The sequence below is a fragment of the Miniopterus schreibersii genome (genome assembly GCF_964146895.1).
Source record: "Miniopterus schreibersii genome assembly, chromosome: 1".
Taxonomy (NCBI): Eukaryota; Metazoa; Chordata; class Mammalia; order Chiroptera; family Miniopteridae; genus Miniopterus; species Miniopterus schreibersii.
Window position 1 is genome coordinate 88,078,750 of NC_138101.1, and position 18,862 is coordinate 88,097,611.

An 18,862-nucleotide genomic window follows, 5' to 3' on the forward strand; every position below is an offset into this window, starting at 1 on the left:
TGATGTGAATGAATCAAAATTATACCTATTTTTTTGTCAGACTGGCAAAAATATAATGTATTTTTTGGTGCACTGCATTGTAATGCAGTTTGTATCCATGGACACTAGCTAAGAAGAAAAATAAATATGTCCAGCCTGGAAAGGAAGAAGTAAAATAATCTCTATTTACAGATGACATAATATTATACATAGAAAATCCTAAGGAATCCAAGAAAAAGCTATTAGAACTAATAAGTTTAGCAAATGTGCGAGACACACAATCAATTCAATATATTAGTAATAAACAATCTGAAAATAAAATTAAAGAAATAATTCCATTTATAATACCATCAAAAAGAATAAAATACTTATAAATAAATTTAAAGAAGGACAAGGCTTGTACAATGAAAACTACAAAACATTGAAAAATTAGAGACTTAAGTAAATGAAAGAAATTTCATGTTTATGAATAAGAATACTTATTAGTAAGATGACAGTAGTCCTCAAATTAACCTAAAGTTACATGTATTTCCTATCAAAATTCTAGCTGCCTCTTTTAAAGAATCTGACAAAGTGATTCAAAAAAATTGAAAATGCAAGGGCTCCAGGGGTCAAAACATTCTTGGGGGCGGGGAGGGGAGTTGGAGAAATTGCATTTCCCAATTTCAAAACAGTAGAAAGCTGGAGTAATCAAAGCAATATGGTGCTGGCACGTGTATATGAGGAGACACGCATAGTTCAAGGGGATAGAACTGAGAGTTAGAAGTAAACCCTCACAATTATGGTCAATAGATTTTCCAAAGGGTGTAAAGATAAAAACTAGAGAAAGAATAGCCTTTTCAACAGATGGTGATGGGACAACTGGATATTCACAAGCAAAAGAATAAAGATGAATGCTACTTCACATCATAAAGAGAAATTAATTTAAAAATCAATAAACTTATGGGTCAGCTTTAGCTCAAGCAATTACTTCGTCACAGCAGACACTAATAAAATTAAACGTAGACCTTCATGGTCTTGGGTTAGACAATGATGTCTCAGGTGTGACACCAAAAGTCAAAAAATAGATAAAGTGGAATACACTGAAATTTAATGCATTTTTCCTTCAAAATACATTATCAAGAAACTGAAAAGAGAGCCCATGAAATGGAAGAAAATATTTGAGTATAAGATATCTGAGAAGGAATTTATATCCACAATATGTAAAGAACTGTTAAAACTCAATAATAAAAATACAACCCAATTTTAAAACGGGCAAAGGATTTGAATAGTTTTTTCTCCGAAGAAGACATACAAATGGAAAATGGCATAAGGAAAGATGATAAACATCATTATAATTCGGGTATGCAAAGCAAAGCCACACTTAGAGGGCAGTTCCCACCCACTAGGATGGAGACAATAGGGAAGACAGAGATTAAGTGTTGGCCAGGATGTGGAGAAATCTGAGCCCTTCATACATTGCTGGTGGGATTGTAAAATAATGCAGCCACTTTGTAAAATAGTTTGGCAGTTTCCTAAAAAAGTAAACCATTTGACCTAGCATTTCACTATCAGGTCTATACAGGGTGTCCCCTCAGACACGTATACGCACTTTGAATAATTATAAAGGCAGTGTTTATTAAAATGCAAAGAAAGAAACATCAGTTGAGCTCTCAGCTGTTAAAGTGTGTATTCATTTCGGGGGGACACCCTGTATATACCCAGCAGAAGTGAAAACAACACATCCACACGAACACCTGAACTCGAATATTGACAGCAGCATTGCTAAGAGCCAAAATGCAGACCCACCTAAATGTTCCGCAGCTGAGGAACGAGTGAGCACAGGGTGTAACCGGAGGATGGACTATTCTCAGTAAACACAAAGGAAGCCTCCTCCATGCTGTTACAGGGATTAACTTTGAACATTATGCAACTGAGAAGCCAGTCACAGAGGACAGTGACCTATGACTTCATTTATGTAAAGTGTATAGAAAAGGCAAATTCACAGAGCTGTGAAGTAGATTAGCGGAGGCCAGGAGGAGGGGGGATGAGAGCGGCTGCTAAGGGCTGTGGGGTTGGGGAGGAAGGCCACGGGAATATTCTAAAATTAGGGGGTAGTGGTAGCTGCACAACTCTCTGTATGTTCAAAAAAACACTGAATTGTACACTTTAAAACGGTTACTTCTTTGGTTTGTGAATCTTATTTCAGCAAAGCTGTTTTTAAGACCAAAAAAAAAGATCTTAAATCATAGTCTAGTCCGCCGGCCGGCGCTGGGAAGCCGGCGGGGCGGGCGGTGGAGCTGGGGCGCCCCGGGCTCCCTCGAGCGGAGCCCCCCTCGGCGAGGCTGCACCGGCCCGCTCCCGCCAGGCCCCGCGGGTCGCCCCTGGGCGCGGCGGCTGCGGGGAGCGAGCGGCGGGACGCGCCGAGCGTGGGCGGGAGCGGCCGGCCCGCGGGCCCACCAGGCCCGGGCTCCGCGCAGCCGGGGCAGCCTCGGAGCGAGCGGACCGCAGGCTGATCCCCTCCCGGGACGGCGGGGCGGCGGGAGTGCAGCGGGGACGGGGCCTCCGCACAGCGGGACCGCACGAGGTCCCGTGGCCCCGGGTCACTGAGGTGGGGAACCCGAGCGGCCAGCGGGACGGGGGGCAGAGGCGCCCGCAGCCTCTCGGGCCCCCGTCGGCGGCGCGGGGCTTCGCCGTCTCCAAGGGCCCCTGTCCCCTGGGCACGCGGTGCTGCTGCCCCCGGACCTGAGAGCCCGTGGCTCCCGAGGAGACCCTGTCCCCCCAGGGGCGCTCAGCGCCTGCGGATGCCGCGGCCCCTCCTCCACGCCCCTACTGCGCTGCAGTCAGGGACCCCAGGGCGCCGCGCCCGGCGCTCTCGCCAATGAAGTTCCTGGGGCTCAGCACGCGCCTCCCACCCCCCGCAGCAACCACCACCCCCTCCCACCCCCGGCTTCCTTCCCACACCCCACCCCCACCCCGAGACTGACCCAAAGGCGGGATCCCCTGCTCCCATGCACTTCTGAGCTGCCTCGCGTTGCCCCCCGTCTCCCCTAGCCGTCCGACAAGCCCCCCCGCACTCCCCCCCTTCCTGTCCCGCAGCCCGGGCAGCGGCGGGCGCCCCTGCCCCGCCCGGTTTGCAGTGGCTGCTCCCCTGCCCTCACGTGGTGGCTCTGCCCATCCTGGCCTCCCCAGCTCGGGGACCCCCACCCCGCCCCTCTCTCCCCCAGGGGCTCAGCCTTAGCGAGAACTAACCAATCAGGGTTAAAAAAAAAAGGGGGGGGGGAAGAAACCCTGCGAGAAGCCCCTCAGGGCGGTCATTAGGCTGAGGGGCAGAGCCACCCGCGGCCGCGCGCTCGGCAGGACCCCGCAGCCAGGAGCCCGATCCCGGGAAGAAAGCGGCGCAACCGTCCCGGGAACAGGCCGAGGGCCAGGAAGAGGCCCCGGGAGACCGGCAGCGCGCCCCCCTCTGCCGGCCTGGTGGGCCCGGGACGGCTACAGCACGAGGGCGGCGAGACTAAGAGAGAAAAACAGTCCCAGCCGCGAGTCCCAGAGGCAGACGGTTGTCTGGCCCCCAAAAGCAAGAAGCCCCGAGTTCAGCACCTGCCCCCTGAAGGCCCCCGGGGCAGCCCTGCCTCTTCCCACAGCAGCGCGCTAGACTCTGGGCTCCCCCTGCGCCCCCGGCCCCACCCGCTGTCCCCGCTGTGACCCGCTCAGAGCAGGCCCTGCCAGGCCCCTCACTGTTCCGGGGTGACCCGCGACAGACAACAAACAGAGTCTGTGTTTGAATTTTGGAGCCTTTATTAGCTGCCAGCGGCTACAGTTGCCGCATCTCACCCATGTGAGAGCCGAACTGCAGCCCCGACCCTCAGTTCTCTCACTTTATGCTCAGTAACCACAAAGGCTCTGCAGTAAAGGGGTTTCCAAGAATTTGTCAGGCTGTCAGCTTTTGGTACAGGAAACAAGGGGGGACCTTTAGCAACACAAAAGGAACGATTTAAACACAATGCCTTACAATGAGTAATGCGGTTATGCTTGGCCGAGTGTGACTGGTTTGTTCTTTCTATGGGAACTCGGAGTGGCGATTATTGGGCCAGCTTGTCAGGCCTTGTCCTGTACAGTGGGGATCTTGTTCTACTGTACTGTTAGTGCCTTAGGTATATTCTTGTGGCCATGGTGGCCAGAACACTCACCACCGACCCAGACGCCTGTGCCTGGCTGGGTCTCCACCGCCTGCCTTCCCTCCAGCCAAGGCTGCAGCCATGTGCTCTGGGCGGGTGGGCGGCAGCCCCTGCCCTCCTCGCCCAGCTCTGTCCCCTCCAGCCCACGCTCACAGCTTTGCCGAGGCACCCCCCTTCCTTCCCCACCACGCTCCACGCCCCCTCGGCCCTGCCAGGACTCCGGGCCCAGCCTCTTTCCTTGGTGGCCAAGTCTGCCCGCCAAGCCGCCAGGCAGCCTATACAGGGTGTAAGTGACCCATGGAGGAGTGCTGATACAGAAGGGGGGAAAGGAAATTCTGGTGATCAATAGGAACCACTCGGAACTGTTCTATAAAGTTACTGGTAACAAGAGCACTTTACATTTTGTAGACGTAACCAGTAGCTAGCTGAACTTAAGGTTTAAAAAAATATATATTTTTTTTAAAGAAAGAGAATTGAAAGTACTGTCATTATTCCAGTATGTGGAGTGGTGGGTGGGCCTGGGCAAAAGACCCCCTTCTCCGTACTTCAGATACTTTCAGCCTGTTCTTGCCATTCCCACGTGCCCCAGCTCACACACGCCCTCTGCACGGTGGCCATCGCTGCAATTTCTAGCCTGCCGTGTCTTCATCTAGACCCTGTTCCCGGACATTTCCTTTTGTCTCCCCCAAGTTTTTCTCCTTCACTCAACTCCTTGGGTTCCTGCCTCCATCTTCTCCTCCTCTGCCCAGTGTAAAGCTGTCACCATGTGAGAAGACACCTTTACCTGGTTTGTCTCCACCAGCATCCCCTTTCCTTGGGTGCGCCCTAACGCCAGCCTCCAGCTTTGGATGTGGGGCAGGGTCCTCTGAAATGGGTCTTCCCTCCATTTAAAGAGACTCTAGGTGCCTGCCACTTCCTTAGTGACAAAGTCTGTGTTCCTTCCCGTTACCAGTCAAGACCTCCCCCTCACAGTTCCAGAGTGGCACACAGGACCTACTCCAAGGACTGGCTCCTGTTGTAGCAGGAGAGTTAGAAGCTAGGAAAATCCCTGGGCAGGTGGAATGGGGAAACTGAGACAAGAAAACTAAACACAGCCAAACAGTTTGGGCAGCTTGCAGCCAGTTTGTGAACTGCAAGATCTTATCTTCCCCAACCAAGGACACTTGAGAGCAAACGGTTAATACCCTCCTCCCTAACCAGAGAATAAACCTCCCTGGCTTGGGAAAATAGAGAACAAAAACCCAAATAATGCCATTGGTGCCAGCTATACTCAGATGAAATTGGGGAACAAAGAACAAAAACCCCACTAAAGCCAGGCAAATCCAAGTTAACAGTAAAACAGACCAAAGACTTATCCAAGACTCTTCTATACACTCATTTTAATGCATCAGCATATTTGAAAATGTACCTGGAAAGCTGATGAATATTCTACTGAACCCCAACCCCCCTAAGATTCTCACCTGCAGAGAAAAAAATGGATAAAAAGCCCTGAGGACATAGACTCAAGGTGGGCTCACTCTAGAGCACGCCCGTGCCTCTTCTTGGGCATGAACTTTTTATTTCTCCCTAATTTCTAAGGGTCCCCATGAGACTTGCAGCCAGGGGAGCAGTGGGCAGCAGCAGCTCGACCCAGGCTCACCCCCTGATCCTGTCTCCAAGACCCTCTTTTTCCCTGATTCCCAGCAAGCTAAAGCAGCCCCACTTGACTCACTGTTACTACTGTGACCTTCCCTTCCCAGTGAGCCAGCAGCTGCCCGCCGTGGCTCGCTTCTTTGCTCTAACATTTCTAGGGAGCCAAAGCAGAGCACTGCCTAGGCTCTCCCTTGGTGTTTCTTCTACCCTAACTTCTTCCTTTGTTTCGTTGTCCCCAGCATTAATAAACATACTCTCAAACCCATCTGGACTCGTATAGCGAAATCTTTCCTACATGAAGGCAAGGACCCACACACTACAGGCTGGCCTGAGGCAGACACGCTCCAGTCTGGACCCTGTCCGGTAACACTGTCACCCGGGTCAGTGCCAGCAGTCTGCCAAAGTCCCGAAGACCCTCCTCCCTCCCCCATCACCTCACATGCTTCTGTGTGTATTTCTTTTTGTTTTTGTGGGGTTTTTTGGAGCAATCTGAACTCCCAATAAGCTGTTTTATTTTCACAAAAGAAAAGAAAATTGCACTTGCATGACCAAAAAAAATTATACTCCAGACCCAGGACCTATATGAAAATAAAACAAAAACACGAATTTGGCAGTTTGGAATTTAAAATATTAATAGAAGGCATGCATCACCCCAAAAATAATAAAATATTGTAATGATACAGCATAACTAATGTAACATAACATAGTATGATAAAATATGAACAGACTGTAATATAATATGAGTAGGCTAGAGTATGATATGACATGACATGACATGACATGACATGACATGACATGACATGACATGACATGACATGACTCTGGGTGGATACAGAAACTGTAAGTAGGAAAGGGTAACCCCAGTGCACTCAGAAATCAAGCTAATTACTAGTGTCCCGGGAGTTTGAGCTGTGAGAACAGTTATCTGTCTTCTGCCCTACTCTGACCTTCTTATTTGGTGTCGTCATGGGACGAACATATCCAGAACTACCACGTTTTTCTGTGAAAGCCAAGATCTTGAGAAGCTAAACGTGGCAGGCTAGAAGCAGAGGCCCTACACTACCCTCCACTGTGGGTGCAATGGGACTGACATATTATCCATAACAAATGGAAACATTCCTTCAAACTCAGTCAGCTAGTACATTTTATTCTCTTTTTTCTTTTTACATATAGCAATAAAATTAGAATCTACCTAAAATACCCATATGTATTTGATTTCTTTATACATATATATACACATATAATTTAGAATACCTAATATATATGCATATACTCCATATATATAATTTTACATAAATACACAGGTGTGAGCACACAGGTTTAATTTAAATATAAATTTTGTTTTTCTTTTTTGCTTGGTTCTTCCTTATGCTTCCCTCTTCATTGACATCAAATACCCTCCCCCAAATAGTCCATGTTAAAAATTTAATACTATTCATATTTTCTTCTGTACTCCTATAATCCTATATAGTTATACATAGTCAGTTGCTGGGGATTATCTTAGCTTTTAAAAATAAAGTCACGGTGCAGTGCTTTTCTACATCTTCATCGTCATTCTGAATACCTTGTGGAAATTCTTCCAAATCATCTGCTACAGCTTTCATTCCTTCCTTTGAGGGTATATAACGGCCCTTACTGTCCATGCTATGACGTTGCTATAACATATGCAGCCATCACCTCACTCCTGGACATTCATTTTGCTTCTACTTTTTTGCTACTATGAAAAATGCTTCAATAAACAACTCCAGTTCTTAGAAACACATGTTCTATGCAGGTTTTTGTTTTTAAGATATAAATTCCTGGGAGTAAGATGAATGACATATATACCATTATATGTAAACACATTTACATATATATAATTTATTTATATACATATAAATTCTAATGGATGTTACCAGGACGACTGTAATACTTCATACTTCTACCTCAATGTATATGAGTGTACTTTTCCCACATTCCTACCTGCAATAGGCCCTGTAGTTCTTTTTCAGTTTCTGCTATGTATGTGTTATCTATTGCATTAGTTAGGATTGTATCCATTACAGATTTTAAAGGAAAGCTACTAGATTGCTTAACCAGAAAAGGCATCGATTTGCTCATAGTTATACAATATTATCAAACTTGGTTTCTCCCCCTTTCTCAGCATCCCCTCCTCCCTGCTGACCTCATTCTCAGATTAGCTCTCCCCTCGAGCCACACCGCTGTGGCCAGTAACTCCTGGAGCTACATTCTTCTGGTCTGACATTTAACAAGACAGACACAGAGCCTCATTTTAACATTCGCAGCAATAATTCTGACGTTCACTCCTGCTAGATCAACTGTTTGCATCCCTGAACCTAACACCCTGTGGTGGGAAATGTGATGCCTTGATTGGCTTAGGCCTGTGTCACTGGCTCTACCCTCAGACTAGAGGCAGAGCCTCAGCCAGACTCTCCGACATGGGTTGGGGGTTGGAACGACCCCCTCACCTCCTCAGAATATCGGGGTTATTGTCAAAAGACAGAATAGCAACACAAATGTCCGTTACACCTTTCTTAATATATGAAGTACAATTATATCTTACTCATATTGTAATTGTTACAAAAACATGTGTTCATGATAAGTAAATTAGGGTTCACCCTTTTAAACAGCTTTAAATGTCAAAATTTATCATTTCAAACTTTTGTTAAAATTTTTACTAAAGCATATTATATCTTCCATAAATAATAGCCATATTATCTTGTACATGCTTATTACTTCAGAGTAATCATTAGGAATCTTTATTGTAATAATATGCTATATTCCAATATAATTAGGATCTATGAAAGATACAGGATAATTGCCTTTTAATTAATTTTTTTAAATTTCTTTGTCTTATTTATGCCTTTATTTACCGCTTTTCATGATATCACTGTACCCATCTCTAGCTTTTTTCTGCTGTGACTCTCCTGTCCTTGAAACCTGCCACTTATAATATGCAAGTTGTCTGGGATACAAGAGATAAGACTCTCTAAGGGAGAACCTGAGGAATTCCTGTGTTAGGAGAGTATGTCAGCTTCAGTACAAAGGCTCTGGGTCAGACTCAGTCAGTCTTGATCACATTTGTGTGTGAGCACCTAGAGGCTCAATTGTTTTATGACTGAAAACAATTATTTAGGGTATTCAGGGGTCTTTTTTTGCTCACTTTATGGTCCTTAGTTCTATCAAAGCCAGTTGAGGTTCTCAGGTCACTAACTCAAGATAACTGAGCTTTTAAGGTGTGTGTGTGTCTTGTGTATGTATACACACATATAACATTGTATATTATAAAGATATAATAGGGGCAAATGCTTTGGAATCTGTCTAGGTTGAGCACTTAACAGCTATATAACCTGAAGAAATATACTGAGTCTCTCTGTGCCTCGGGCCTCTACCTGTAAAATAGCAATAATTACAGTATCTACTTCAGAGGGGCTGTTGTGAGTAAGGTTGGATCATCTTTGTGAAACACAGCAAGGTGCCTGGTATGTAATGTGTTCAATTAGTGAGAGTTGGTATTATCCATTTGTTTGATTGTGGGCAATAATATTCCCAATACACAGCACAATGATAGGTTATACATAAATATTAAAATACTAGAAACTACAAGGTACTTTTTCTCTATGTTCATAGACGTGTACATGCATATTTACACCATCTCAGACAGGAACTGCTGGTTTTAAATATTGCAAGAATAGAATCAGCAAGTATAAAATGAAAAAAAACTGTATATGCCTGATTTATAACAAAGCCATCAGAATTCCTTAAAACTGTGCTGGAAATTTCTGAACTGGAATTACATTTTCTCATTTCCTTTCATCAGGCTACTCATTTCCCTGGTCAAAAATTCTTCTTCCAGCAATATTTTGCATAGAAAGACCATAATTTTCAAAGATGAAGCAATTAAGAAGAAAATAATATTTACCAGATTGAATGGAAAAAATAGCAGAGTTCTTCTGTTTTAAGAAGTATTTAGATTTTGATTTGAGAGCTGTTCAGATTTTAAATAACATTGCCCCAGTTACCTGGAAAATCCGTTCTGAACATGCTGACCCTGAAATGTCTTTGGATGTCTCCACTACATTTTATACTGTACTTTCCTTCCCCAATCCTACATTCCCCCAGGACCTTGAAATTATCAGGCTTTATTTTTAAAAATCAAACAAAAAGAAAATCACGATTATACAGAGATGCTAAGACCCAAAGCTTTGCCTTCAACTTTCAATCCTCTTATTAATACCCATGTCATGACTTGTCGAGAAAAAGGCTTAGTGTCACTGTCCTCGATCAGTGTTCTTTCATTCACTTTCATTAGGAGCCATGTTTTCCTGACAAAGGATAACAAATGGGCACTGTTGGTCCCTAATGTGCTTTTGACTACAGATCCCGCACCATTTCTCTGGGAAGCAATTGCAATTATTTATCATTTTAATATGACTTGGCAAGGAGGTCCGACAAACATGGCTATTATTCATTGATATGTATATTTTGTACTTATATTAATATTAGAATATCATTATTACTCTTCTCACATTGTATGAGCAAGATAAAATTACACCATGTAAAAAAATGCATTAAATTTCCTTCATCTGCCCTCACGTAGCAAAAGTAAAGGTAATTTAAGACAGCACACCATTTATATGCTAAACACTACCATTTATTATTATTAGTGGACAATACCTTTACCTTTGCATTAATGGAAAATATATCAATATGTTTCCACTGTTAATTGGAAATAATATAGCTAATTCTAAAACTCAAATCTTCTAAAGTGTATTAGCCGTCTTTTTACAGCCTGAAATGTTCTAGCGCCTAATTTTTCTATCATGTTAGCATAATGTAAATGTAATTTTGATATTAGAGTATAATTCTTTAATTCTTTAGTTCTGCAATTCTTTCTCAGGGTTTTGCATATAGGATTAGTTTTTGAAACCCTTGAAATTCAAGAACTAGCTTTGCAAGTAACTACAGATAATATAGCAGCCAACTTTCTCTTGATGGATACAGTTAATATTATATCATAATTGTGATTTTAAAAAAAAGTTAAATCCCGATGCAATTCTGAGTAGTTTTAAATTGTTTCTGTAATTTTATCATTCTTTTTTCTGAGAAAGAACTAAGTAAAATAAATATACAAACAATTTTTAATTGCTATATGTTAACCAAATGGAAGGAAAGGGCACATTTACTACAATCTATTTCTCTGAATTAAGGGCAACACACACACACACACACAAACACACACAAACATGAGAACCAAATAAAGGCCAATCAAGTAATTTTGTGCTTCTGACATGAATAAGATCTGTATCATCAAGCTCAAAGTAAACTTTTATCCATTCAACAGTTATTTACTAAGTGCCTTGCAAAAGGTTAGGTTCACTTTTTAATCACTTACTGAATCTACAACCAAGGGTCTAACTAAGGCCTGATTTTAGCTCATCAATCTTAGAAAGTTGTGGAGCCAGATGACAGCCCCTTATCTGAGAAACAAAGCAAGTAGCAACAATCAAGGCAAAAGAACATGTTTATTTGTGTTGGTGGGTTGGATGGGTAGAATGGAAGAAGGGAGAAGACACTTAAGAGAACATCAAACTTCCAGTTATGAGATAACAGAAATGAAATTAATTGAGCTAAAGAGAAGTTATATATTCAAGGATATCCATCCAATTATTATTTATAAAATAAAGATTGGTTAGACAAAATATAAATTATAGAATGAATTACCTAAAATTATCTTTAAAACTATAAATTTTGTCTTAAAAGTATAATTTTAAACGTGGAGATGTAAAAATGCATTAGGTAAAAATAGATTTTTATAAGAATGCATACACATACATAAAAACACAGATATATACATGTATAAAACAACATGCCACCAAATATTTACTAAGTGACAAGATTATGGGTGATTTTAATTTTCTTCTTTATACTTTTTGTATTACCCACATTTTCTGCAATGAATGTATTACTTTGTCAGAAAAAATGTCACTTAAAAGATATACTAAAATATTAAATAGAAAATTATTTTTTAATGTGTAGAATTTTAAAGTTTTATTTTTAGCACTCAATTCTGGATTAAATTATGGGTTTCTGTTGAATTTTTAGGAGGCTTAAATCTGTGCTAAATAAACTTTTGGCCCTTAATGATATTTTAAATATTGATGCTTTTTAAAGTACCTCTATTAAAAGGCAAAGCATTGTAGGGGGCATATTAAAAACTTGCTCCCATCCTAAAGAAATCACAGAACCTCTAGGAAATATGAGAACAATAGCTATTTTTAAAGTAAACATTAATAATATAATCCATATTTTTATATTAAATTTATTGGGGTGACAATGGTTAATATGAACGTACAGATTTCAGGTGTGGGTTTCTATGTTACAAGATCTGTATATAGCTCTGTGTGCCTACCACCCAAAGTCATATCTTCTCCCGTCACCATATATGAAGACCCCCTTTATCCCCCACCCTCCCACCCCCTTCCCACTGGCCATCACCACACTGCTGTTTGTGTCCATGAGTTTCAGTTTTATATCCCACATATGAGTGAAATTATGATTTTTTAAAGAATTGGGTCACTCAGTGACAGTTTATCCTAGTGCTAAATCTGAAATACCAATAAATTCACAAAATCATGAAAAGTAATATAAGTTTTTACTAAACACCTCTTGAGGAGACGATGAAATATTAATTTATACTATATAACACCTCCCCCAAAAGTGCTCTTTGAGAGTATCTTCTCAAATTTTCATCCCCAGCTTTCTCCCCTCCTAGGAGCCTTTTTGGCTCTCTGCTTGCGTATGGGATTTCTCCATGCCTAAGCTCCTCCAGCCTTCTCCTTCCCCTCAGATCATCCCCCTGCTCCCACCATCTCCAGAAACCTCCATTCCATGTCTATAGGCTGATCATTTGTAATCTTGCTTGGATACTTCCAGATCCTTCTCCTATCCATCCCAGTCAGCACCTCAGATTACTTATCTATAAAAATGTGAATATTGATACCAACCTCAGAAAGGGTGGCTAGGATATTCTGCCATATAGTTTACCCTTTAACTATGATAGCTCTGTTTTAACCCTACCAGTCCCTTCTCAATCCTTTTTAAAGTAGTCAAAATGTAAGATATTGCACTAAGAGCCTTTCTACCTCCATCATCTTTTGTAAAACAAAGTTTTAAAAATAATAAGATTCAATAATATTGTAATAACTATGTATGGCACCATGGGTACTAAGCTTATTAGGGGGATCACTTCATAAGTTATATAAATGTCTAACCACTATGCTGTACACCTGACATGAAGATAATATTGAATGTCAACTGTAATTGAAATTTTTTTTAATTTTTAAAAATAAGATTCAATACTGAAAAAAAAATGGTATTTCTTCCAAAGCAAGTCTATGAAATTAACCCCAAAGCAATTATCAATAGAATTTTTCCAAATGAAAAACTGATTTTAAAGTTCATATGAAAACACAGTTATGAGAGACCAAGAAGAAATTCTGGGGAAAGAAAGAGTAATGAAGGATGGATAATCCAAGTAGTTATTAAACCCATTTATGAAACTATACTAATTAAAATAGTTTGTGACTTCTCAGTAATAACAAGAAGTCAATGCAACAGAATGGGGAATTAAAAAATGCATCTAAGTACTTATAGGTGTTAGATTATTATAAGAATGGCATTTCAAATAAGTTAGAAGAGGTGAGTGCTCCAGTGGTGCTGGGAAGATCTATATCTGAAAAAAATCTTAAGCAGGAATGTTACATCCCTCCTTATAAAAACAAGTTCACTAAATATTTAAAGATTAAAATATGAAACCATAATGTAGAAGAAAACTAAGAAACAATTTTGTATAAACTTAGGGTGCGAAAAATCTTTAACCAAGACACAAAACCTAAAAGCCATAAAGAAAAAGATTAAAACAGTTTATTACATAAAAATTTAGAACTTCAGTACGGCAAATAAAAATTCAACAAAAGTCTAAAGGAAAACTAAATGACAGAAGGAGATTAAAGATGTCAGTTGTGAGGGAAAGCTACACTGACACTCTCCTGGGACCAAACTGGAATTACAACTAAAATATAGAAAAATCATCCTGAATAGTAAACTGCAACTGAAGGCAAGCTGGAGAGCAACCTCATAACCAAGGAGGAAAAGTGAAGACCCCATAGAGTCTGGTAGGAAGTGCAGAGGGGTGAGAGGGCTGGCTGGGCTTCCACAGGCAGCAGCTGAAGGTCTGGAGGGATATCTCAGCTGTGGGAGGTTCCCACTGAGGACTCTGGGGCCTACACCCCAGGCTGGGCTTCCCAGCCAAGAGCACCAGAACTGAGAAAGATGCCCACATAACATCTGGCTGTGAAAAGCAGCTAGGATTCTGTCTGCCAGGGAGAGACAGCAGGAAATGCAAGAACCCTTTTAAAGGGCGAAAGCACAAAGTTTCATGTGCAGCCACTCACCTTGGGCTCTGGCAGAGGGGAGGCAGAGTGGACTGGAGCTGTGTGAGGAGAACCTAGGGTTGTGGGCTCTGGAGATAGAGCTCAGAGGGTACCCCTCTGGATTCCTGTGCTGAGTCATTCTCCCATACTACAGAGGACATCTTTCTCAGACAGACATTTTGCTGCTTTTGCCTGGAGAGGGAAGCAATTGCCCCGCCCTGCTGGAAAACCTCTCACCCTACCCAGGGGGGTTTCTACAGCCTGAGACACATAAAGAGAATCAGATTAATCAGCCTGCAGCCAGAGGTGGACCACAGAATGCTTTGAGACTTTGCCTTATCTGCTTCTAGGCCAGGGCTTTGGAAAAGTAGACTTTTGTGTGTATCATGGTCCCATCCAACTGCACCCAGCCCTAGCAGAGGAGACCTCAAGACGAGGGTTATTGATAGCTCCAAACAGCATACTCAGGGCCAGTCAGATACTGAATCTGACACTGACGTGCATCAGACAACTTCCAAAAAGACTGAGAGCCCTAGCAGACCTACTTAATACATAGAAACAAGCCCAAACAAGCAGCCAAAAAGGGGAGATAAGAAAAAAAGTCCCAAATGAAAGAACAAGAGAAGTCTCCAGAAAAAGCTAAATGGAATGGAGATAAGCAATCTATCAGATATAGAGTTCAGAATATTGATTGTAAGGATACTCAACATTGTGAAAAAAGATATGGAAATTATGAAAGAAGTTAAGAATGACATAGCAGAAATAAAGAACACATTAGAAGGAATAAACAGCAGATCAGAGGAATCTGAGGATCAGATCAGCGAATTAGAAGACAGGGTAAAAAAAATCACTCAATCAGAGATCCAAAAAGAACAAGCAATTAAAAAACAAGAGGACAGTCTAAGAGCTGTGGGACAGCATGAAACATAACAATATTCATATTATAAGAGTGACAGAGAAGGTCAAAAGTAAGCAGGAGTTTGAGAACCTGTTTGAAGAAATGATGGCAGAAATCTTCCCTAACCTGGTCAAGGAAAAAGTCACACAAGTTCAGGAGGCACAGAGAGTCACCAGCAAGAAGAATCCAAAGGAACCCATGCCCAGACACATCATAATTAAAATGCCAAAAATTCAAGACAAAGAGAGAATATTAAAGGCAGCAAGAGAAAAGCAATCTGTTACCTACAAAGGAGCTCCCATAAGGCTGTCAGCTGACTTCTCATCAGAAACTCTACAGGCCAGAATCGAATGGCATCAAGTATTCAAGATAATGCAGAACAAGGATCTGAAACCAAGACTACTCTATCCAGCAAGACTATCCTTCAAAATAGATGGTGAAATAAAGAACTTCCCAGACAAAGAAAGGCTAAAGGAGTTTATCACCACCAAACCAGCATTGCAGGAAATGTTAAAGGGACTGCTGGAATAATAGTAAGAAATAGAGAGAGAAACACAGGCATAAATAATTAAAATGGCAATAAATAAGAACATATCAATAATAACCTTAAGGACTTTGAGGGAGAGATCAACAGCAATATAGTCATAGTCTGGGACTTTAACACCCCACTGATTTCACTGGATAGATCTTCCAGACAAAAAGTCAACACAGAAACAGTGACTCTAAATGGCACACTAGATCAGACGGATTTAACTGATATTTACAGAACATTTCACCCCAAAGCTGCAGAATATACATTTCTCTCAAGTGCACATGGGTCATTCTCAAAGATAGACCACATGTCAGGACACAAAATAAGTCTCTACAAGTTCAAGAAGCTTGAAATCAAATCAAACATCTCAGATCAAAAGGGCATGAAATTAGAAATCAACTACAGTAAAAACACTCAAAAACATTCAAACACATAGAGGCTAAATAACATGCTATTAAACAATGAATGGGTTACCAATAAGATCAAGAAAGAAATCGAAAACTTCCTGGAAACAAATGAAAATGAACACACAACAATCCAAAAACTATGGGATACAGTGAAAGCAGTCCTAAGAGGGAAGTTCAGAGCACTGCAGGCCTATCTGAAAAAGCTAGAAAAATTTTTAGTAAACTAACCCTACAACTTAAAGAATTAGAAAGCTCCCCTGTTAAGCCATCTGGACAAGGGCTTTTGTTTGCTAGGAGTATTTTTATTACTGTTATTAGCCTATTCAGGTTTTCTGATTCCTCTTGATTCAGTTTTATATGACCTCACTCATAGGTGGAATCTAATAAACAAAACAGACTGAGGAACAAAATAGATCCAGAAACACAGAAGCATGGAACAGACTGATGAATCTCAGTGGGAAGGTGGGGGTGAGGGAGTAGGTGGGGAAAGATTAATCAAAGAACTTATATGTTTATATTCATAACCCATGGACACAAACAATCCTGTGGGGAAGGACTGATGGGGGCAGATGTGGGTTAGAGGGGATCAATGAAGGAATAAAAAAGGGAGTATCTGTAATACTTTCAACAATAAAGATGAATTTAAAAAATAAAATAAAACATCAAGAGATAAAAAAACAACAAAAAAGTAAATGACAGAAAGGAAGTTTCCCTTATATATAAGTAGTTCTAACAATCTAATAAAAAATAATAACAACCTAATAGAAAAATGGGTCAAAAATATGAAGAAATAGTTCTAGAAAAAGAAATACAAAGTAAAGTATTAACAAATAAAATAATACTAAACAACTTGAAAGAGACAAAGGCAGTTAAAATATCTAGTAAGAGTCCTGTAGCATCAAACTCTGGATATAAACTATCAGTTCACCATTTCTCCATGACCTGTTTTAATTCCTTCAAGTACAAAAGATTTTATTCTGGTTACAACTATTATCTGCAATCTTTCTTTTTGAGTGTTTGTCCCAAACATCAGGATAATATTAAGCTCATTGAACATTAGTCATAACTGAAAATAAATCACTCCCACAAATCATTCTTGGTATTTAAAATAAACTGATATCATGGTCAAAGCAGCCAGTTAATTGAAGGCTTTTGTTATTGATTTAGTGCACATGGCCTAATCAGGGGTGGGGAAGGTGAGGCCTGTGGGCCAGGTCATATATGCCCGAGAAATCATTTGGTCTGGCCCTGCCAAGGCAACCACAGGCAGGACTCAAAATTCAATAAATGCAGGAGCTTTACTCATAGCTAATTTTTAAATTGATAATTTTGTATGGCCTGAGAATGATGTTATAAATATCCAAATGGCTCTTGACAGAAAAAAGGTTCCCCGCCCCTGGGACACCTGTAAGATGAAAAATATATATCAAGCAGTTTGATGTAGCTGTTTGCATGTAACACATTCTTAAGATACCTTGGATAACATGAGGAACTCTATGTTATTATGATGCTGGGAAACAGGACTCAGACCCATTGTGAGAATGCTTTTACAAATTTTAAGTTATTATAGAGGATATTGACCTGTCCTGTAGGCAAGTTCAGGTAATAATAAACCTCTCAATAATTTTTTTCATTAATTTAATAGCCCCATCACCATTTGAGTGAGTCTTGAAAATTCAATGATATGAACATAATAGAATAACACATGGAGTACAGGTTAATAACTTAATACCTGGAACTTTTAAAACTTTAAAAAAAAAAAAAAAGACTTTATGTAGGAGCATCACATTAAGTTGGAGGAGCCCAGCATCTTCTGATGAAAGTGTGAACTGTAACTTCAATATCTTAATATTATTTTAATGTATAATTGCTTTATGTATCTAGAGTACCACTATGGAAATATCAGGCAACTGTTCAGAAGGGAAATTTAGAGTCAAGTGACAGCTAAAGAGTAAGAGCCTAGCAGTACTGATTTATAAAGAAAAATGAAAAAAACTAAATATAAAAATTATTCTTGCTGAATGAGAACAAGGAAGTGCTGTGAAAATTTAGAGTATTTAAAATTATGAAATAGAATGGGTGGTTTGTTTAGAATAATCCAAGAACATAATTAATAAAATAAAAATGATACATTTAGAGTGACACTAAAAGGGTATACTAATAAATTTACCACAAAGTTTTTGATAATACTCCTAAAGAGCATAACTTGAATCTCATGCCTTTTTCTTTCAGGGTGCAGTTCAAGGTAACAAATAAATTGAACTTATAAATATGCACGTAGGCAAATTAAATTTTTTTCTCAACCTTTAATACCTTAAATTGAATAGATTGCTGTTGTTGAGCTCTGCACTATAGTGTTATGCATGCATATAATCTCTGTATGACGTAGAAAATATTTTAATTTTCTTAATATGTTTTTATTGACTTTTTTAGAGAGAGAGGAAGGGAGAGGGATAAGAGATCGAAACATCAATGAGGGAGAAACATCTTCGATTGACTGCTTCCTGCAAGCCCCCTACTGGGGACTGAGCCCCCAACCCAGCGCTTGTGCCCTGACTGGGAATCGAACCAGTGACCTCTTGGTTCATGTGCTGACACTCAACCACTGTGCCACCTTGGCCAGGTAGGTATTTTAATTTCAAGTGAATTATTTGACAATAAAAGTGATGCACCACTGCTGTAAGCAATAATGTGGGTAAATCTTTGTTGCACAAATGAAGCCAGACGCAATGGAACACGTGCTGTAACCATGCTATTTATATGTGAAGCTCCAGAGCAGGCAAAACTGTTACTCAGCATAGAAATGCTGAGATTCATTCTTT